The sequence below is a fragment of the Cebus imitator genome, unplaced genomic scaffold, assembly GCF_001604975.1.
Source record: "Cebus imitator isolate Cc_AM_T3 unplaced genomic scaffold, Cebus_imitator-1.0 Scaffold25, whole genome shotgun sequence".
Classification (NCBI taxonomy): Eukaryota; Metazoa; Chordata; class Mammalia; order Primates; family Cebidae; genus Cebus; species Cebus imitator.
Genome location: NW_016107340.1, coordinates 5,854,435 through 5,878,898, shown reverse-complemented (window position 1 = coordinate 5,878,898; position 24,464 = coordinate 5,854,435). Strand labels below are relative to the sequence as shown.

The window sequence follows — 24,464 nt, the reverse complement described above, 5'->3', positions numbered from 1 at the left end:
GCTGGGATTACAGGCACGCGCCACCATGCCCAGCTAATTTTTTGTATTTTTAGTAGAGACAGGGTTTCACCTTGTTGACCAAGATGGTCTCGATCTCTTGACCTCGTGATCCACCCGCCTCGGCCTCCCAAAGTGCTGGGATTACAGGCTTGAGCCACCGTGCCCGGCCTTGTTTCCTTTTTCTAATGCAGGCCCAATGTGACAATTTGTTGGCTGGGATTTTTTTAATTTAATAACTGGCTTGTATGATATTTACTTCTGTATTTCTCTACATCATTTTGTTTTAAAAGCCAAATAGATGCTTTTGGGGAAAAAAAAAAAAAAAAACCCAAAGTACCTCTGTTTTCTGTTGATGACCGTCCTGAAGAGTAAAAACCCAAACCCACTGCAACAGATCAGAAGCCTCATGAGCTGACAATTTAGCTGAGACCACTCTAAGCCCTGTGACGTTCTCCATCAAACAAATAGTTGAGTAGGTAAATAAATAAATATCATGGCAGCCAGAGAAACACAGTATTTCCCTAAAGAATTCCACTTGCAGACTTGAGGAAGAGTTCAACAACCAGTATCTGGTAAAGTTAGCTAGAAGCTGCATATCTTCTAAAAGTGAAAGCTCACTGACAGATGATCCCCTCATTGATAGCCCAAGCCCAGTCTTCCTGCTGCCTTTCTAGGCCCCTGCATTGGTGGCTCGGGGCCTCCTGATGGGAGGCTGGGCTGCTATGAGAAGAAGAGTGTCAGCAGAAGCAACCACACTGGCTAAATATCAGCCCCTCCAGCCCTTCTGGACCTCAAGCACGCTAATGTGTAGGGAGGGGCAGCTAACCAGCTTTAAAGAAGAGACCTAAAAAGGACTTGGCAGGTATGTGGGTCCCTGATTTCCCATGGATAATTCGAATACAGGCTGGACAGTCAGGGTGTCAGGGAAGGGCTCACCCATTCCTTAATGAGTAAAGAAGCATGGTATTATCTGCTGGGAGAATTTTATTTTGCCGAGTACCATAGATGCTGCTAACTAGCTACCCTTCTGATGGCTGTTGGCACAGCTAAAGAGCTCCTCCTGCTGAATTCTCATCAAGAAACTGGCTGTAAAAAGCAGCTCCTCCTTATAAGCCCTGCATGTAGTCCTCTGTCAGCTACATAATGTTTCTAAATTCCTACCCAAGAACAAACCACTAAAAATTAATTATTACTTGAAGGGAACAAAGAGAGAAAATACCAAGTGTTAAGTTCCTAAAATTACTTTCAGTAAAATTGGAGACAAGAAGTCTAGCCTTGGGCAATATCTTTGTCCCCAAATGTATAATGCATTAATCAGAGTTCTCTAGAGAACCAGAACTAATAGGAAGTAAATATAAAGAGATCATTACAAGGAATTTGTTCCTGTGATTATGGAGGCTTAAAAGTCCCATAATCGATAGTCTGCAAGCTGGAGACCCCAGAAAGATGGTGGTGTAGTTTCAGTTTGAGTCCAAAGGCCTGAGGACCAGGAGAGCCAATAGTATACGTCACAGTCTGAGGGCAGAAGGCCAATGTCACAGCTCCATCAGTTAGGCAGAGAGTGAAAATTCCCTTCCTCCAACTTTTGTTCTATTCAGTCCCTCAGCTGATTGGATGATGGCCACTCACATCAGGAAGGGCAATCTGCTTTGCACAGTCCTCTAGTACAAATGCTGATCTCATTGGAAACACCCTCACAGACACATTCAGAAACAACATTTAAACAAACATCTAGGTACCCTGTGGTCTTGTCAATTTGACATATAAAATTAACCATCAGATAGAATTTGTTGCTTTTTCTTTTTCTTTTTTTTTTTTTTTTGGATACACAGAGTGTTAATAACACTGGATGAGAACTTAGAGTTAATGCTCTCATTTAAAGATGGGGAAACTGAGGTCTCTAGAGGGTTAAGGGACTTGACTGAGACTCCCACTGACAGTTGGATGGACCTGGAAGTAAAACCTAGATGAATACTTTCCTACTGACAGCTGGATGGTAATTGTTCTTATTACCTGAATGATTCATAACCCATTTCCAGTGTGTTTAACATTTTTAATTAATTAGTTATAATTAGGAAGAGTTCCACTTCCAGAGGTTGATTTTGTTTTTGGTTTTGTTTTTTAGATCCTCTTCTTCCCATTGTCTTATTACATACCCCTCACTCCCTCATCTCGAAACACCCTAGTTAACTCATTGGCCATCTTGATAATGGTTTTGTTGCCCTGACAGTGAAACCAGGGCTGAGCTTCTTAAGCTTCAGTAAATTAGCCATAAGAAAAGTGCTGAATCCATTTCTACCCAACTGACAGATTTTGTGGCAGGGTCTTGTACCCAGGGTAGGCCCCTCCTCGACGTTGACAGCAGTAAATTGAGGCATCTGACATTCAGATCTTCTTCCAGGCTTTTCTTTCTCTTTAGAGGAGGAGCCATTTTAAGACACTTGCCAGGTGCTTTTGATGAGCCTCACATGTCTTTTCCTAGAAGCAAAATGTTTAAGGTCCACAAGTGAATAAAATACCCACACTGGCTTCTGAAAGAAACTGCCCGATGACAGAAGGACCTTTATATCCAGAGGTGTTGGCAAAGTTGTGTGGGGCCACGTGGATAGGTTGGAACTGCTCTAGCTTAAAAGGCATTAGATACCCTGGGCTCTTTCCACAGCTAGCAAAACCCAGCTCAGAGAGTATTATCAACCTCCAATATTGCCCTGGGACTTTCCAGGTCTTATCTCAGTACTTTGGCCTAAGGGTTTATCCCCTTGTCTTGTCTACTCTCTGACTTCACACTGACTACCTCCGATTACCTAGAAAGGTCCCTCTCTACTATCAGTGGCCACTTGCCACCAACCACTGGCCTTGGAATAAGTGACCAATCGTGGCACCATCCTCATTCCCTTTTGAAAAATGTCATTTGATGGCCAGGTGTGCTGGCTCATGCCTGTAATCCCAGCACTTTGGAAGGCCAAGGAGGGTGGATTGCTTGAGGTCAGGAGTTTGAGGTCAGCCTGGCTAACACGGCAAAACCCCGTCTCTACAAAAAATACAAAAATTAGCCAGGTGTGGTGGTGTGTGCTTGTAGTCCCAGCTACTCAGGAGTCTGAGGCACAAGAATTGCTTGAACCTGGGAGGCAGAGATTGCAATGAGCTGAGATTGCACCATGGCACACCAACCTGGGCAACAAAGAAAGACTCTGTCTCAAAAAAAAAAAAAAAAAAAGCCATTTGAATTATGTAGAAGGGCAAGGCTTCAGAATTCTATTATGAAATTCTGCTGTCCCTCTGTCTGTCACATTCCCCCCCCACAACGGACTTAGAATGTGTTTGTTCATAGTGTCTGGCTTAATAACAGCTTCTGATGAATATAGATACCAAGAAAATTGCCAGGTTTATGTGTGAATCCACTGGGCATCAAATGCTCATCTTGTTCCTAGTTTAGTGATTTTTCTCAAAACTTATTTGAATTCCATATTTTTTGAAAAATTATATCTACTGGGCATATTGCCAAGAAATACAAAATCCAGTCTTGTGTGCAGTCAAAATGCATTTAGAAAAGGTGTGTGTGATAAGATTTCTCATTAAAGAACGCCTTTGGCTAACATATACCATCTCAAATATACTTTACTCCCAGAAATTACTTGGTCAGATTAAATAATTACAAAGATACTACAGAAGTCTGTGATTTGTATAAATAAGCTTACAAAACGGAATCCACCAATAGCTTAGGCATTTTTGTCACCAATTTCAAGAGGAATTTTCACAAATTGTCTGTCCAGAGAAGAGAGTTTGTTATGTACTCAGAGATTACAGGCCCTGTAGTGTTTTATCTCTGGAGGATGTAGGGGAAATGAAGAGCCCTCGAAATAAACACTTTGAACACCAGAGTACGTTCACATTGGACTATTTCCTGCGATTCACTTCTTAAAGCAGAAAACGTTACACAAATATGAAGAACTGTCTTCAGAGAGGACATATTTTACATTCTTGCCCTTTAATGGTCCTAATGATGTAAACTTGCATAAAGTACATATTGCCACTAAATGAAAAGCATAAATCTCTTTCCCTCTTGCTTTCCCAATTTCCCTCAAGGAAATTCTTTCAAGCACTCTGCTTTATAGTTAACGCTAATTTCTCCATGACCAAAGGACCACTGGGGAGAAATTTGTATTTAAAATGTAGTTATATGGATCAGGATTCTTCAGGAAAGCCATTATTCAATGACATTTATAGAAGAGAGAAACCATTGTAGACTATTCTTACTCTTACAATGGATGTTCCTGCAAGGGGTGACACAGGTCAAAGAGATATAAATGGGAACTGATTTAAATGTGTGTGTGTCCATGTGTGTGTGAAGTTTCTAACTATGATCTAGTGCTCAGAGTTGACAGAAATGGTCTTAGGAAACATATTTAATCAACTATAAAGTTCACACAAAGGTAGACATACATAATTGGGTTAAAGCCCACTCACCCCCAAAGAGCAGTGTATGTAATTCCTGGATCAACTGAACAATTTTTTCTCAGATGTATTCAACTGAAAAATTTGTCTTTGGATATTTATACTAAAACATACTAAAACCAACAGTCAAAATATCATATTAGTTAACAGGAAATTGTTCTGCTATGTGCAGCAAAAGGGAATTGAAAACATTATTTCCAAATCAATCACACCACATAAATTTGACCACATGAGTCCAACATATCATGACAGACTCTTGTGATCTTGCACTTTGCTTTACATTTGTTCCAACAGGATTCAATGTTTGGGGTGTGTATGCCAAGTAATGACATGAGACAGAAGCTGGAAGCATTATGGTTAACCTGAGCATGTTGGAAACCAAGGAGAGGCTGGATATTATTATATGTAACCCATGAATTGTGGTGAATGGTAGAGCCAAGCTGAACTATGCACTGCAAAACAGGTGGCCAAGTTTGAATAGACTTGTCACCAGCAATTTCCAAACAACAAATAGCTGATTGATAGGTAGTATCTACCACAGCAAAACCCATATTTGTCCTTTCTGGAGCACAGCCATGATGACACTTTATTTTGTGGCTTAAACAGGACTTGGCAATTTGCAAGTAATGACCTGTACCACCAAGCTGTATCAGATGTACTTTCAAGTATTCTTGGACAAGTATACTTTGCAACAGAAATTGTAAGTATCTACCACAGTAAGAGCCAGAATGCCAATACTGCAATTGCTACTTTCTGTATGATTTCATAAAACTGTAAGAACAGGCGAAATCACATTTTCAGGAATATGTTGCACTTAGCAAAAAAAAAAAAAAAAAGGATTCCTTAGGAAGAGAAACTCATGATGACAACCCCCACCGGCCCCCACAGAGACAAATCATTCAATTGACCCTAATTCCTCTCTTCATCCCAATTTGGAGAAGAGATTCAGCTGATCAGAAAACACAGTGTGCTTGGCCCCATCAGAAACAGGAAGTTGGGAGGACTTCTGAGCCCATAGAAAAGCCATTCTCAGGGTGAGCAGCCTTAGGCAGTAGAAGGAATAAAGGCCTCTTTGGGAATATGATTGATCAGGGCACTGTACTTCAAATGAACTTTGAACAGAAACTGAAAGAAACCTGTTTTAGTCTATTTTCACGCTGCTTAAAGAAGTACCTGAGACTGGGTAATTTATAAAGAAATGAGGTTTAATTGACTCACAGTTCTGCATGGCTGAGGAGGACACAGAAAACGTACAATCATGGCGGAAGGCAAAGGGAAAACAAGCACATTTTACCATAGCAGAGCAGGAGAGAAAGAGAGCAAGGCGGGAAGCACCACATACTTTTAAACCGTCAGGTCCCATGAGAACTCTATCACATGACAGCAATAGGGGGATGGTGCTGACAATTAGAAACCACTCCCATGATCCAATCAGCTCCCATCAGAACCCACCTTCAACATGTGGGGACTACAATCCCACATGAGATACGGTAGGGACATAGAGCCAAACCATATTAGAGGCCGAATAGAAATAACCAGATAGCCCTGAGGCAAGAACAGCTAAAGAAGGGAAATCCAAACAGAACAAGAACAAAAATTGTTCTCTCAGTCATTCCTAAGATTTTTTGTGAGTTCCTTCCTGAGGAGGGTCCACACATCACTGTTGTATATAATTAGGCTTAAATCACCGCATAACATTGCATACGGTTTCCATTATATAGATTGAGCTCAAGCATTTCAACTCATTATTTTGCCATTTTCCTAAGGTTTTCAGCATGATAACCCCCGTAGATAAAGATATTGAGGTTAAATGAGCTTTATTTGTCATTTGTTGCACACATTCTGACTGTGAGGGAGAGCTTATCGGGGAAATATCATTCCTTTAAAAATGTTGCTTTTAGGAGCTTATTCATGTCTTGGGATACTATTAGATATAAGTGGATAATATGAAGATTTCTTAAGTGTAAAAAAATCAATTTAACTGTAAATTGCAACAATAGATCATATAAAATTATTTCATATCATATAGTATCAAAGTGTTCATAGAAAATTTGTCCTTTGCCTTATTTCTACTGGAAAAGAAATAACAGCTGAAAGAAAATCTTCATCAGAGTCATGGAGGCAAGAAGTGATTCTTTAAACAAGATTTTTATAGAAATATCAAAGAAGTAACAGAAGTCCCTGGATGAATAAGAAACTGATCTGAGAACTCTTGTTTATCTGCCTTCCATTTCTGAGTACAAATTTCTATGGAGCAAATTAGATATCAAGTTTTTGGTGATTCTACTGTCCTAAAAAGAAAACATCCCTCTGTTTTCTTGAGCTGATTTCTTAACAGCATCACTAGCTTCATGTGCAGGTTGATGTTACAAAAACCAAATGTACTTCTAAAATTCCATTATTCAGTACATTTTGATGTACCCATGATCCATGTTGTATTGCTTAACATATAGTAGGCACTAAATTTATATTCATTTGTTGAATTAATACATGGATTTTTAAATAGATATAGTAGGTACTGTGCAAAACTGTGAAAAATATTTAGGTGAATAAAATAATCACTATGTATTGGAGACTCTAAGATAGACTTTTTTATATTTTCACATTTTTAAACTGGAATGCTTCCTATAGTCATTTAAATTTTTTAAATTTAAAAACAATCTTCTTACTGTTGTCTCTTTAAATGATAATAGGCAGTGTGTCTATTTCTTAACAGTATACAAATTAATGGTGCCCCTTACTATTGATGGTATCTTCAATTAGATAGATACTTTATATGTTGTATAGCTAATAGAGAACATGGTTTACATATTCAGGACTTACTTTTTTTTTTTTTTTTTGAGACAGAGTCTCACTCTTCCACAGGCTAGAGTGCAGTGGCATGATCTCAGCTCAATGCAACCTCTGCATCCCAGGTTCATGCTATCCTCCCACCCTAGTCTGCTAAGTAGCTGGGATTACAGGTGTGCACCACCACACCCAGCTAATTTTGCTATTTTTTGCAGAGACAGAGTTTTACCATGTTGCCCAAGCTGGTCTCTAACTCCTGAGCTTAAGCAATCCATCTACCTCAGCCTCTCAAGGTGCTGGGATTATAGGCATGAACTACCATGCCCAGCCAGGACTTTCAAGCATATAGGAAAGCCTAGAGAACATTCTGTCCAACACCTCTCATTTAATAGATACCAAAAATGAGATCCTAATGTTGTATTAGACGGAGCACAGAAAGTTAGCACCAAGACAAAAGTATGCCTGATTGCAGGGTCATTTATTATGCCAGCGACCACAGAGGACTCACGTCTCTCCAACCTGTGGTGTCAAAAGGAGGGTGCCACGACTTTTTATACCCGAAAAATTACCTTGGGTGTGAGGGTGAGGAGCGGGGATGGGGATGAAAAGGTTTTGGACATTCCAAAGGCTTGGGGATTCTGTGATTCACCTCCTGGGCGGAGACAAGGGCGGGGGTCTCCGGACATTCCAAGGGCCAGGGGACTTTTGTCATTCTGTTTGTTACTTCAGTGGTTTACAGAAGTCAAGATATACATTTGTTTACACATCGTCTGGGTCGTGATAGAAGTCACAGATTTTAGCAGTTACTGATAAGAAAAGGTAAGCAGCTTTACATAGTTTTGCAGAACAAGCTAGCAGTTCTGTTTACAGAGGCCAAGGACAGTAGTTATTGTGAGGAGAATGGGGCAGCCATTTCAACTTATTTAAAAAACAGTTTTGCATTTTATAAAATAGTGTTGCTCAGGTTCTGGCTCTAGGCCAGCACAATATCACACTAAGAGGCTGTGCCCCAAATAACTCAGCTATTCCATGGAAATGTTAGAACTAAAGCACAGTTTTTCTGACTCTTGGCTGAATACCCCACACCATATCACCTCATACTACAAAAATCTTATAAATCAATCTCTATCTTCATTTATTTTTGTTGTTATGCACAGGTTTGCTGAAACTGGCTGCTTTGTTTTTAATAATCATATTTTATATATGTCAATGAGTTTTTCTTCAAAGTAAGAACCTTTAAAAATGATGTTTTTAATCTACTGATGTTGTCATAGCACAAAACATCACTGGGGTTTGTTTTATGTCATCTTCAGAGAAAGCTTATCTGTTAAAAATGAAAGCCAATGTTCTTGCTTAAAACAGTACCACTATTACTTCCCAGAAGTTTAGAAATTTCCAGAAATGGTTTGATCATAACAATAACTGTATTGCCTCTGTCATGGAGTGGGTGTGGCTCAGGGACAAGCTCATGCCTCATATCTGTAGATGGAATCCCCTTCTTTTCCATTCCCTATTCCTTTGGCCCTTGCAAAAAAACTTCATACACCACTATCTGGTAGACATACCAGCCCACACATCCACACTCTCAAGTTTAGCCACCTATGGTCTGGGGCATGGTCCCCTCTCAGGAGAAAGAGATCCAAGGAGGCTGTGTAAGCCATTCAGTAAGGGAATAGAAGGATTCTAGGTATGTGGGGATGGTGGTACAGAAAGGGGACACACCTAGCTGGGCACATCCCTGGGGTCCCATGGATTCTGCCCTGTTGGGGCCAGAGCAGGGTGCTGGATTTCTAGAGCAGCACTGGTCAGGAATGGAGACTTGCTGCCCTTCAGGGACAGTCTAGTACAACCAAGAGGTGCCCATGTCCAGGATGACTTCGAATATCCTGCCACACTAAACCACCATAAACATAAACCGGTTCCTACAAATCTTAAAAACCACAAAATGTTACATGAAAAGTCCAATCATCTAGGGGAATTTTATTAGGAGGAGAGATGCTTAAATGTAATACAATCCCTTATCAGAAGATTACTGACCAATCTGTTCACTCCATACATTCTCCCTACCAATTCCAACTACGCATTTAGTTGAAATGGTCTGTGCAATAGTGCCATTACCACAAAAGCAGAGAAAATGTTTGCAAACAGCTAACAAATGAGATCTGGAAATGCTTGAAAAGATCTAAACCTATATAAGAAGTACAAGTATCTTGCTGATTTTCACAAATAAGGACTGTTTTAAAGTATACCATATATTGCCTACCTATGTGTTTGTGTCTAGGTAAGCAGTACCTACATACATATGTACATAATTTATGTATAATATATAGTGTATATTATATATATATAAAATTTTAAATTTTTCTAGCACAATGGTAAAAATAACGTTTACATTTATTTTGGGATTGTCTGTTACTTTTTAATCTTAGTTAGTTAGTATCTCCCTAGTACTACTATGCAGTTTCTTTATAGAACCTTATATTACTGTTTGTTTTCAAATGCACCCTCTGCCCCCCTGTTCCTTTAAAGGATAAGAGTTCTAGAGCCTTTTTATGTACTAAAACTGAGTGTGCACCTTCACAGACCTTGGGACTTTCAGAAAAGAGATATGTGCTGCCTCAACTCTGCCTCATGCCCATGGCATGACACTGACAATTATTTTCAACACCACACTTAACAGTAAAGTCCAGCATATCATTTGGGACATTGGTCTTTCTCCTTACTTCTGCTGTTTATCACGGCATATTACTTTCCCTCAAGTAAGGTCATTTCTCTCTTTCTCTTGTAATGTACAAATGTTCACTGAACATCTGAATATGGTAAAAAATGAGGGGCCCAAGCTCCAGCCAGAAATCATGTGATTCACACACCTCAGTTCCCAACATCGCCAAAGACTTTCTTTTGTAAATGAGCACGGTCTTAGAATCCCTCACACACCTTCCAGGAACTACTTTGTGACCCAGCAAGAAGGGAGAGGAGTCCTTTTAGAACACAGTAAACAAGTTCCCAATTCAAGGAGATTCAAAATGGTGAGAATCAATCATTTACATTTGAAAAGTGAGAACTAATTATTTTGAAAGGAACTACCAGGAGAGCTCAGAAGAATAAAAGGGAATAAAGCCACAATATAAATATAATTAAAGATAAACATAAATAAAAATGTTTTATAACTATATTAAATAAATATACATAAAAACATTAAATATAATAAAACATCATTTGCTCAGAAGAGAAAGGCAAATGTAATATAAAAGATCTGTAAACAAATTAAGGTGTTGATCAATGGAGTAAAACTTCATGCTCGATTTTATTAGTTAGGGGTATTGACTCAATACATGAAACACAAAGTTCTGCTGATTGTGGAGACTGCTCCCTTCTTCAGTATCCTCTGCTTTGTTCATCTAGCTCTGCCTCCCTCATCCCTCAAATTGCCAGGCTGAACACAGAGCAAGACCTTTGATGCAGGTCTGCAACCTGCGCATCCACTAACAATATCACAAACAATATCACAGGCCTGGGCCCATCAGTGAGTAGCAAACTCACCAGTCCATTTCTGTTTATAGTCCAGTTTACACAATAATGCTCTACTCACTTATTTGCTTCCATTAGGATCTCTTTCAATATCAAAAGCATCTTAGACATCATTCCCAGGAACAAAAAATGTAAACAGCAGTACAGCTTTTCAATTCTTCCTATTTAAGCACTTGTAATCTATTTCTATTCTGAATGCAAGTAAAATTTATTTTCCCTTTTGCAGAGCTAACTAAAAAAAGAGATGGAGTGTCTTAAAATAAAGCACAGTGGTATAAAAAGAAGAGAAAGTTTTAATGAGAAACATACTGTAAAAAGAGTCCTGAGCCCTAGATCTCCATCAGTGGGACTGAGACCCAGGCCAGGCTAAACAGCATCTTTCTCAATTTAGGTGGGGGGAAAACACCCACACTAATAAAACCCAGCATGTTTTTCTCCCTCAACAAACATCATGATTCCTTCATGGATCTTTTGTGTTAGATTCGCCTTTCGTCTTCTTGGCAAATAAATAGCTCATGCACTAGGCATCACACTATTTGCCAGGAAAACAAAGTGAATAAGAACATGATCTTTCCCATAGGCACCTTCAAGTCTAGTGAAAGAGGTGGTCATGTACATAAATAATTAAAGCCAGGGGCACATAGGGAGGAATGGAGCCAATGGGACACTGACTTAAAAAATGATCAATTCTTCTCAAGAGAGCAGCCTCATTTGTAACATCTAAACCTTCTCTGCTCGTATACAGAATGATGTGATGATCCAATGGGGTATAATATACATGAAAGCACTTTGAAAGATATAATGCACTCTTATTCCAAGCATTCACCTTACATTTCCTGCCTCTCTTATTTAGTCACATCTAAACTATAAAGTTAGGCAAACCATCAACAGGCAGAGGGGAGAAGGTAGGACAAGTCATTCTTCATATTAACCAGATAAATTCACTGTATTTACATAATTGGTTCTGAAAGGCACCACTTTCTGTAGCCAGTGGGTTTAGAAACAGTTTGAACTGAGAAGGTTAATATGCAAGACATTGCAGTCTTGATGTCCAACATTGACTTCTGTATATTAGCATGCACCAGCATCCAACTCCTCAGTTGGATGACAGGATAAAAAGCAATGAATCACCTTGTAGATCATCACGGTTGTAAGTACATTGAATGAATCTTCATGCCATGGCATCCGTGCAACAGTTGAACTTGATTTATAATTCTGTACAAAGTTTGCCATTGCCACAAAGGGTAATGAATTAACAAGATAAAAGTTGACTTAAAAGTGCTTCTTCATCTGTGTTTACACCCAGCAAAAGGTTATGGCTGGAAATGAACCAACAGGAGAAAAGACAAAATTAATATATCTCTTTCTCTAATCATAAGATTCAGCTGGTGACAGGAATATGCTCATTGTAGAAATTTAATCACCAAGACCAAGATGCTTCTTGGTAACTTGAATAATAGCTGAATATACAGAATAGCATACATCAAAATGTTTTTTGGTAACACACGTCCTGACATCTTTTCCATAACTGAGTTTTATTTACAAGTTACTAATTCAACTGCATTGCCAGGTAGTAATCTGATCCTTATTGATCATAACTCCTACACATTTACTGTGAGGTTGACATTGGACAACAACCAGAGGCCCCGTTATCTGGCATGACTCAAGGTAAGGGGGCTCTGTGGAATTTGTGAGTGCCATAGCTCACTGGAAAACCTTTCAAAAATCCATAAAAGCAAAGACAACTGTAAGGATGTTGAGTCTGAGATTTTTGCCTTGAGTTATATTTTATAATCCCCATCTATTTTATTGGCTGTTTTATATCTGCACTGTCCAGCATAGTAGCCACTAACCTTGTATGGGTATTGAGCACTCGAAATATGGGTAACGCCACTGAGGAACTGAATTTTTAATTTACTGTAATGTGAATTTAAATTAGCTACATGTGACTAGTGGCTACCATATAGGATAGCACAGTATAAATCTTACTTTCAAATACTATTCAATAAACCACACCTAAACTTGAGTTTTAAAACCAGTTTTCTAAACTACCTAATTACAATTCCTCTGCAATTAGTTACAGACTTCAGAGCACCTAAGTTTTGTGAATTATATAATTGGCCTTGTGAAATGGTCTCCCTTGTTTTTCTGATTTGATTTTTGCCTAAAACAAGTGTCGAGTCAATGGGGATTTTTGCTTCCTTTGGAGTAAATTTGAAGCAGCTAATCAAATGAAGGAGGTAAAGAGTGGTTTTCATGCATTTGGAGCCAGCAGGGTGGGGAGATTTCTCCCCAGTCTGTTCCAGGGTCAAGCTCTTTCGTGGGTTGTTTTNTTTTTTTGGAAAAAAAAAAAAAGTAAGAGTTATTGAGGATGTCATGATGCTGGCTGGCAAATGGCCTCACTTTCAGTCATCAACAGGAATTATCTGAAGGAATTTCACAGACATCACAGGTCTATGAGAGATGTTAGCAACCACCTTATGTTTTTGAAGTAAGAGACTCCGTGTCATAATAACCATTTGTGATTCTCTCCAACCTCAAGCTTAAGTGGAATATACAATGAAAATAAGACAATTGTTTTCTCAAGACCATTAGGAGTAAGGAGACTGAAGGCAACTAAATAATGGAAAGTTCTGTTTTGAGACCCAGTTAGTCTTTACTTTTGTCTAGCACAATATTTTCCATATAGCAGGTGGTCAGAATCATTATAATTGACAGACCTAAAGTGGGAAGAAACATCAGATTCACATACTTCACAAAAATATACAGGTATAATAATATTGCTACCATTTTATCTGTCTTCCTTGCTAAAAATTAAAAAAAATCCAGTATAAATATGTTCTAAATATGCTTTCTATTAAATTTGGCCATAGACAATGTTTAGAAAGCCAGTCTATGATTTCAAGTATGAAAGCACTTCAGATGTGAGTTTTTCAAAGGCTGTTATGCGTCTAATCCTAAAAATCAGGCATCCCACGCACAGTGTTCTAAATGTTTATTCTAAAGTCTTGTGAATTCTTAGAATGTTTTCAATATCTAGACCAAAAAAATTCAAAACCATGTCATATTTAAGAATGTTATGTGAGTTGTTTTCGGTTTGGGTTTTTTTTTTTAACATAAGCAAAACATACTATTATGGATAAAAATTAAAATACCTTATCAATAATTCTTCATTCATTTTCATCTGAGCTCACATATGTTAAGCATTTTGTAGATAAGTCAGCAACAGTTATTTTATGTAAAGCATAAAGTCACAATACTTTGCTTATGTGGACCAGCCTTCACAGATTATGCAGAAACCCATATGTGGGTAGAATTAAAATATTTTTAAAATATATAGACGGTTATTTATATTCAAAAAGAAAACACGGACAAAACCGAATTACTAGTTAGATCCAAAATCAGCATGAAATGGAGTGAGGAGGGGTGAGGGAAAACTCCCTGTTACCCAAGCCTATCACGAATGTCAGATAACTACATTCTTTTTCTTGACATCAGTCCTCTGGAGGGTTGGAGGCTAGATGGGAATGATGGGTGTGTGTGAACAAATTATTCCATCTTTCAGTTAAATCATCAATAAAAGGGTCATCAAAACCATTGTGAAACAAGAAAAACAAACATGTGTGGTAAAGACCGCAGGGTTTTTAAAAGGAAGTGCACGCTGAATGACAGAGGTGAGGGAGGTAACGCAGTTGATCCACAGGGTTTGGTGAGCACCCCCAGGGGCCAGGCCTACCCCCACTGGGCCCTTCAATATCTCTTAAAGGGCAGACACAGCCAGCCTTGGAGGAAAGTTTTGAGCTGCTTAAAAGTAACGTATTTGAGGTTACTCTCAGTTAATAAATTGTAGTGAAGAGATAATTGCCTCAGAAATGTAGTGGTTTAAGAAGTTGCTTTAAAGTCAGAAAAGAAAGAAGAGATTTTCTAGTTCAAGGGCTCTCTCTGAGATTTCCTTTCATGTGAATGAGAATAAGAGGATGATTTAAGTGATTCTGTAGAAGCATTTTAAAGACACAAGAGCCAAAAGCAGCTACAGCTGCTGCAGAATTCTGCCCTTCCACCTCCTTCCTTCATGCCACAGTGACTACCTCTGGGCCTAATTAGATCAATGAGCATTTTCCCTTCTAGACAACCTCTTAATGTATGTGTGAAAATGAAAACCAGAATACAGTGAACAAAGCTATGCAAGAACATATCCTGCTAATTTACCTTCCCCAATATCTCTCGAACCATCCTTTTCCCCCCTTATTACTCCTGTCTTCAAGCTCTCTCACCTAGATTATCCAAATCACTTCCTATCAGTTTCCTATGCATGGCTCTTCCAGAAATACCTTTTTTGGCTGGCAGTGTGATCTTGTCACTTCTTACCCAAGAATTTTTCATGGCCAGTTTCTAAGGCCTCCACCGATCTCTTTCTTTCCTGACACTTAACCTCATCTTCTAACACTCTCCTCGCTAAAAGGGTTGGAGGGCGGGATGAGAGCAAGGAGAAAGAGGACGAGGAGAAGATGGATAAGAGTGGCTACCTGCTCCTGAGCTCCTATTATTTTACGTGTTTTATAGTTTTTATATTGTTTAATCATCTCCAAACCCTATGGGATAGGTATCGTTATTTCTACTTCTGATACAAACAAGTCAGTGTTAAGAAAGGATACTTAAATTATATAGTCACTCACCAAACAAGACTTAAGCATTTAGTCCAGATCTGCCTGTCTCTAAAACTTGTGCTTATTGCCATCACCTTGGTTCCCTACCTCTTGGGCCTTCCAACATGCTGTTTCCTCTACATCAAATTCTCTTCTAGTCTTGGGCCACTTGTTAAACTCATTCATCCTTCAAAACCCTGTGCATAATTTTCTGCCTCTAGGAAGTCATCCCTGACTATCGAGAGCATTCATGACTTGCTCTACTATGTTATGACTGTGTTTTTAAAATCAATATTGTATGTATTATGTCAGACTCTACTATCTGGGTGTCATGGCTCTTTCTTCTACTGGACTGCTCTTAGAGTTTCTTTAGAGAAGGAATTTTGCCTTTAACTGTTGTGAATTCAGTGATATTGCCCAGGGCACAGCTGGTGCTCAGTGAATCTTGTTGATTTGAACAATTCTATTGTGCAAAGATAAAATTGGTGGATCAAAAGCCTTTGATTAAACTCTTAACTAGAGTAGCATACCATCTATGTGACTATTAGCAGGTTGCTTAACTTCTTCAAGCCTCAGAAAACTTATTTATAAAATTAGTTAGTGGGATGGGGTATTCAAAATTATCCCTAATATCTTCTCAGATTCTAAAATTCTGTGCACTTAGTCTTTGCATACAAAGAATATATGTGGAAGGGCCACTGCTATAATCAAATGCAAAATGAAATGTGGCACTTGTATAATTGTACTTACTGAAGAATTGATAGAACTTAACTGTATTTATTGGGACAATGGGCAAGGGGAGGCTAACTACCTTATAAATAAAATACCTTATAAGTTTTTAATGTGTTCCTTATTAAAAATGCATTACTTTCCATGCTAAATTAAATATCATTTAAAACCAGTTTCTTTTCCTAGTTTTAGTTAGGTAAGATTTCTCCTCATTTTAGTCATGCGACTAAGCAGCACGAACCACTTGGGACATAGACTAATAGAGGAAAATTTTACCCACCCTTAGAAGTCAGAGTTTTAGAACAAGAAGAGAGCTAAGAACAAGACCCAACACTAAAGAAATAGAGACAACATGCAGCTAGGTAGCAGTAAAGAAGTGTCATTCCCAATTTCCAGATGATTGGCCACCTGGAATCTTTACTACCATGAGCTTACCACCACACTAGCTCATCATACATCCGTGCCCTCCAGACTCAATCCTTAGAAAGTGCAGTGGACATATGTAGGTTGCCTTACCATAAACTACTCCCCTCTGCTCCCCCGAAGAGCATTCTGAGTCTTCATTCTCAGTCAGGCAGTTTAGGAGGGTTTGAGCAAAGAAGCTACAGAAGTCATTTAGCTTCTCTCAACTCCCAGATAAAGTCAGTGGTTCAGAGATGAACAATGAAGCCAATCAAAACTAAAGGATCATAAGCCAGAGCTTCTGGGAAATGAAAGGTGCCTTTTCTTTTTTTTTTTCTGGGAGTGAATGAGGTGGGGTGTAACCCTGAGAGCCTTTGTCAGCCACATTGCCACATTGCAGATGAGGAAGGCTTGAAGCTGCCACAGACCCACCATGTGGAGCTGAGAGTGAAGCCATTATCAAGAAAGAAAGTCCACAAATGCAGAGAGAAAGAAACAGAGTCCTGTCCACATTGTTTGCATCTTAAATCTGAAATTTTTCGCTATCTCTGGACTTTTCAGTTGGGTAAGTCAATAAGTTTCCTTTATTAAATAAGCCAGCTTGTATTAGGTTTTCTGTTACTTGCAAAAATATAATAACAGATAAAAAAGAGTCTATATGATCCAATGTTATCTGTAAAATAGAAGCACTTGAATAGAATGCATTTCAGTGTCTTGTTTACATGAGAGCCCAAATTTTTCTCCTGGTTAATTTCAGTATAAGAGTATTTATATGTAAACCTCAGTAGAAACGTGACTAATGAATCCCAATACTTGTTTCAGTTTTAGATCTGAAGTATCTCACCTCATCTCAAAAAGAACTTCAAAACCATATATCTTAAATTCTTAAAATCTAATAGAATTAATGTTAAATTTTATTTTAATTACAATTTTTGGCCCTTTTATTATAGCAATACACATGCATTTGAAACAGAGGAGAGGGAAAACAGTATCCACCTTTCTAATGCCTAAAAATAACAACTGCCAATGTTTGTGTGTTTTTCATCCCATTCTTGTTGTTTTGACTTTTACAGTTAGTTTCCATTTTGATTGTTAAGCATAGTATCCATGTATTTTGATTGAAGAATTGAACTGTGGGTCAATATGAGTGATTTAACTGAATGTGGAACATTCTACACACACATACACATACACATCTCAAGCAAATAGAATTGCTAGATAAAATGTAACAAAATTAATTTAAATGCAAGTTTATAACCTAAAAAAAGAAATCTCCAGTTGTCAAAACAAAGGGAGCACTATAGTTTAAAACATATAGTAGAATAAGAGCACAATATCTTTCTACTCTCAACCAGGGAGCAGAGATGCTGATTCATGAGACAAACATAGATAACTTATGAGTATTATTTTTAATAATCCAGCTGTATAAGCATTATTATTTGTGGAAACCCTTTCTGTATTCTGCTCATAGGTAGGGCTAATTTCTTATCATTTTTTCTATATGTTCATAAGTAGGAGGAAATTCAGAGATGCTGCTCAAAGGATGGTAGTCAGAGTTCTATTAAGTAGGAGTTCAGAATTAAATTTTAAAATCTTCCTACATCATATATGGGTCTTTGCTTTCTCCTGTCAAGGATAGCGCTGTGTATAAAGTAAGATACGTTTTTCTCTTTGCTCTTATAAATGGTGGCCTCCATGTTCCTACACCCAGTGATCTCTCTCAATCCTCACCTTACCCAACCTTGCAGTAGTACTGAACATAGTTGATCTTTTCCTCTTTTGTTTGATCCTGACACCCCACTCTCTTGTTTCTCTCTTGCCTTTCTGCACACTCACTCTCAGTCTCCTTTGCTGGTTCCTCTTCATCTCTCCTACCTCCTCACATTGGAGAGCCTAGGCTATAGTCCTGGAGCATTTTTTTAAATAATCTCTCTCTACACTCACTTGCTTATCTCATGGCTTTATGTTCTTACAGTAGACTGATGACTCCAAGATATATCTTTATATTTTGAGTGTAAATCTCCAGTCCATACCGCTCCCATGAACTTCAAATTCTTAACAACTTGACACTTTCCCTTTGTTCTCCAACAGGCATTTAGACACAACCTGTCTAAAAACTGAGTTTCTACTCTTCTTGCCACCAGATCCACTCTCCTGCAATCTTCCTCATCTCCTTTAAGGGCAAATTGATGGTCCCAATGGCCTGGGCCGAGAAGCTTAAAGTCATCTTTGATTATCTTTTTTATTGCATATCATTTTTTTTTCCAAATCCTCCTGATGCTACTCTTATAATAGGTTCAGAATGCAACTACTTCTCACCATGTCCATTCTGGTTTAAGCTGCTGTTATCTCTTTCCTGAGAAATTATGGTAACTTCCTAACCAGTAACCCTACTTCTACTTTTCAGCCTATTTTCCAACTTAGCATTCAGACAATCCTTTAAAAAAATAATTCAAATCATGTCACTCCCTTGATCAGTATTCACAAAAGCGTCCATCTTACTCAGACGAGAAGCCAACATGTTTAGAATGGCCTACACATTCTTTTACAATGTGGCTATTGTGCAATAAAGAATTAATCTTGCCCAAGGAAAAATCTAGCTCCTTGTCCCCAACTCCTGTGAGTTAACCTCTAAGCCCTTGGAATGCCCTACCCAATAAAAATGTCTTTGTTTATCTGGGGGCCTTTGGCCCTACAAGATGGTCTATGCTAAGTATTTAATTTATGGTGGGAGTCCTGGGCCACCTTGTATCAGCCTGAACTCTAGAGGGGCCAGAGGCTAAGGTCAGACACATAGGTAGTCAGCTCTGTCTACATGGCCAAACCCAATTAAAAACTCTGGACACCAAAGTTCAGGCAAGCTTCCCACTTGGCAGTACTCTACGCGTATTGTCAAATATTGTTACTGAGAGAAATAGGCACTATCCACACAACTCCACTGGGAGGAGTTCTCCTGGACCCAACCCTAGTGTACCTCTTCCTGATGCTAATTTTAATCTGTATCTTTTTGCTGTAATAAACCACAACCATCAGCATAATGGCTTTGCTGAGTTCTGCGAGTCCTTCTACTGAATTACTGAACCTGAGAGTTTCTTGAGGATCTCCTGAACTTGTAATTCTTCCCTTTACCTTCTTGACATCATTTCTTAGTATTCTACCATTCATTCACTCTGCTCTGGACACATTGGTTGTTTTTGTTTCTTTCAGCAGACTTTCACACTGAGCTTTTGCACATACTGTTCCCTTTATCTATAATACTCTTTCCCCAGAAACTTTAATGATTGTCATTTTCACCTCTTTCAGGTACTTATTCAAATGCTGCCTTCTCAGTGAGGCCTTTCTTGGCTATGTTATTTAAAATTGCAACTGCTCCCTGATACACATACTCATCCTTCTTCTGTATTTTGTGTTTCTCCAGATATTTTATCCTTCTGAAGTATTATATATTTTATTTATTTATTTTTGTTTATTAACTAGCATATTTCCACTGGAATTAAATCCTTAAAAAAGCAGAGAACTTAGCCTAGGTGTTTGCTGCTATATCTCCAATGCCTGGAATTGTGCATAATTCAAGGTGAGCACTCAATGGAGAGTTGTTGTATGAATCTGTGTATGCAGTGGGGGGGATGGGGGAATAGGTAGACGGTTCAGTAAAAAATAGACACTGTACCAAAAACAGCAAGGCTTGACTAGTGGTCATACAAAATAGTTTATAAAAAGAGTGTCACCAATGTGTCATATAATATGCATTAGTAAATTTGGCTATATGAATCTGCTTTTCCATCTTGTATAAGAATGTGTTTTGGATTACCCAACAATTTAAATGAGACAGTCATAAGACATATTCGGGAAAATATTTAACCCCTACGGGATCCAGAACCCAAGAAGTGGTGAATATTAGGTCAGAAATGGAAGGCCCTTGAAGAGGCGTTTGTGAAGAAGGGGCAGAAAGAAGATAGCTGGATTCTGTCCACTATAATGAGTCTCACCCAGGTTCCTGCAGGTAACCAACCCCCTGAAGTTGAAAGGCATGACCCCTCCACTGCCACTGCCCAGTCCCAGCAGCACTGACCACCTTTGCTGAGTCACATGGGTCACAGTCTTGCCAGAGTGGTAGAGAAGGGCAGATTTAAGTAAGAAAACCCATGGAGATGATGATACCACCAAGATCCAGCCTGCAATTATTAATTACCAGCAAAAAAAATGTTGCAGGCCAGATAGTTGATGGGAAAGTCTGATCTATACCAAGAACAAGAAGTCTAACCAGAACCCACACTCATCCACAACTACCAAATAGAGAGAAAATCCTCTAGTGCATTTATCTAGGAGGATGAGTCAGCTAGGAATCCCAACAGGTAAACTAACTCTCCACACTTGTCCCCCACAGTTTGGAAGTTGACACCTGGCTGCTCTAATGAGATGATGACCCCTCCTGTAATAAGATGGAAATGTAGAATGAGGAAAAAAGTAAACTTAAAGAGGACTTGGCAGTGGGATTGAGGGACAGCTGGTAGGAAGGGAAAGAAGAGCTGGTGAGGAGAGGGGTGGAGAAGGAGAGGCCCGTAGCTTTGTAATATGAGTGTGTTAGACATCTGCACTACTTCTGGTGATCTTAGTCAGGCTGTAATCAGCTAAACCTCCCTCCAAAAGCAACACCTCTAAGTGGAAACCAGAATACACACTGAATGAAAGCAATGAGTGTCTCATTCTAGTCAAGGTAACTCAAGGCTCCACTGAACATTTTGGAGGAAAGTACAATGAGAAATCTATATTACTTAGAGTTTTCCAGATTAACATAACTAACAGGAGATGGATAAACTGACAGATAAATGGATAGATAGGGGTTTGACTAATTGATCAATTGATTGATTGATTGATTATAAGGAACTAGCTCATGCAACTGTGAAGCTGAGAAGTCCCAAGATCTGCAGCTGGCAAGCTGGAGCTGCAAGAGAGCCAATAGTATAATTCTGGTCCAAATCTGAAGGCCTGAGAATCAGGAGGGTCAATGGTGTAGGTTTGGGTCCAAAAGCCAGCAGGCTCAAGACCTAAGAAGAGCTGATGTTTCAGTTCAAGTCTGAAAGCAGAAATAGACTGATGTCCCAGATCCAACAATCAGGCAGAAAGATTTCCCTCCTACTCATGAGAGGTCAGCATTTTTGCTCAACTTCAAATGACTAGATGACCCCCATCCACAGTGGGGAGGGCAGTTTGCTTTACTCATTCCACCAATTTCAACGTTAATTTCATGCAAAAACACCTTCACAGCCACACCCAGAATAATGTTTGACCAAATGTCTGGGCATTCTGTGGCCCAGTCAAACTGACACAAAATTAGCCATCACAAACTTAATGAATGATTGAAGTAAATGGGCAAATTAAAGTGAAACAAAAAGGGTATCTCAGGAGAAACAAACATACAGTGGGCTATGCCATTATGAGTATGATATGGTCACCTCAATGCATCTTAAAATCCAAGATTTAAGGACCTATTTCCTAAAAGAGCAATGCTCTCCTCAAGTACCACTATCTCAAACTAGGACACCTTGGATTTTTGGTAAAGAGAGAAAGGAAGTGAGTGGCAGGGAGACTATGGATCCTGGTGAAGTGGGGCTTTGTGCCTGATATCTAGCAGCTTGTCCTCCAGTGAACATTGAAGGTTTATTTGTAAGACTCCTGCCTAATAATTTATTCAGCAAATATTTATTGAGTTCTATGCTAGATGTCAGATTTTGGGAATGTAGTAATTAACTACATAGATAAAATCCCTGCTTTTTTGGAATTCACATTCTAGTGAAAGAGACAGACAATACAGAAATAAACATACAAGTGTGCCAAAAGGAAAAATAGAGGTAAAGGAAGAAGATGCTAGCAAGGAACGTTACAAAGAAGTTACAACAAGAGTTAACCTATTGGGAAGTTATGTACAAAGGTGCCCATCTTATAAAATAGTCATCTCTGGAACTAATCATAGCTCTTTTTTTGAAACCATAACCAGCTTCTAGATGCATATATTGTCACTATGCACTGAGTTATAATGCCGTAAAATTCCAAAAGCAGGGTGAATCACTGACCTGTTGCAAACCCTTCAATTGCTAAATGGAGATCTTAGATACTTGAGTTGCACATTTTACACCCACACTCTATGGTTGTCAGAGCTGCTATCTCATCCATCTTAGCAAATTAAGAGGAATATCATGGAAGAAAAAATGTCTAAGGATAATTGGGTCAAAAATCCATTGTCTAAAAATATTTCATCTATCCCACTGTGTGCAGCTTAGTTAGCCATGATGTGTGCAGCTCAGTTTCAAAAAGCTTGGAAAAATAAACAGGAAGGTGGGTTGCAAGGAGTGAGGATGTGAGAAGACGAACAAAAGTTAAAATAAACGGGGCAAAATGTTAACAATATGTTAAGGAATAAATAGCCCAGATACGTTCTTTATATTGTTTTTGCAACTTTTCCTTATGTTTGAAATTATTTTCAGATAAAAATTTTAGAATAGTTCTCACCTCAAGAACTAGACAGTTTGTCTGAAAATAACTGCTTTACTACCTGTACTCCCACCATTAGGAATTCATTTCTTTGGATGACATATTTTGCAGACATTCCATTAAAAAGTATCTATATTTTAACACTTAGGAAGAATCAGTTGGTAACTAGCTAAGGAAAGGAAGAGGAATCACTGGATGGGAGGCAGACACTCTATGTGTGGAGAGGTGACAGGTGATAAGTGAACACAAACAGTGGATATAGAGGAGGGCCATCTCCTAAGTTGGTGGTGAGCCAGACCTGCAAGACTCTGGTTCTGAGAATACTGAGAGGCTTTGATATGGCCTCCTCCTGTGCAGTCCAGATAGCACACACGTTCCAAATTCACTATGTCTGTTCCATCTTAATTGTGTAACAGGTGCCTGCACCTGAGATGGGACAGACAACAACAGGATATTCTTTGAAACATGGTAGGGGATGAGATGTCTACTTTTCTTTTCTTCACCAGCCATGCCCAGAGGTCTGTGGCGTAGCTCAGAACTCCCTATACTAGAAAACTCCTAGACATAGAAAGTTTCCTCTATAAAGTATCTAACTGTGTTACGTTTTAGTAACATAGCCCTACTATGGGATTAAGGCTTCTCAGAACCTTAGGAATATTGTTCCCATCACGGTAAATACATAAATTCAAATTTAAGTTCGAGTCTAGGATTGTCTGAATAAAGTTGTCCGCTAACAGCATTTCAGGGCAAAGACAAGCTTCCTTTTCTTTATGAAACAGCACATCCTAGTGGCACTCACAGGCACTGTAGGGATATTCAGGAATAGTTTTTCTCTCAGATGAAAACATCTTTGGCCTATAGCTGCTCATTGGTTAGGAAAATCAGATTTCAAAATGCTCATTTTTTGCCCAGATGAACACTGTCAACAGCTTCTATATGAAAAAGCACGGATCCCTTGTAACCCAATATTGTTCTCAAGCCCTGAATTTCCAGTATTTTCATCATGCTGCATAAACAAAGCAACTTTTGATTGAAAAATTCCAAGTAGAAATTTCAAAACAGATTAAATATCTGCCCCCCGAAACAATATTTCAACCCCAAGCAGCATTCATCTCTCACTCTTGCTTAAATTCTAAGCATTTCTATCTAAACTGACACTTTCAAAACATACTTATTTTAGAACTTCTGTTCCATTCAGTAGGAAATAACACATTCTGTTCATTTTGAATAAGCCCCTTTCACTATGCCACCTCGGCCCTTCACCGGCAGCCTATTCAGGTTTCAAGTAATCACACATGTCCTGAGCCCAAGCCATCTTGGTGTTATCTACTTTCCTACGGAAATATTGATGCCAGGAGAAAAACAGCCAGAGGGCTCACAGCAAATTAGCACAGGCCCGGAGACCTACCAAAATTAGGT

The 24,464-nt window shown here is 38.8% G+C and overlaps 1 protein-coding gene across 2 annotated transcripts in view; it reads right to left on the bottom strand.

Annotated features, from left to right (window-relative positions):
• Positions 1-24,464, bottom strand: part of KCNAB1 (potassium voltage-gated channel subfamily A member regulatory beta subunit 1) — a 394,665-nt gene that overhangs the window by 339,226 nt on the left and 30,975 nt on the right. The gene's annotated exons all lie outside the window — the stretch shown is intronic.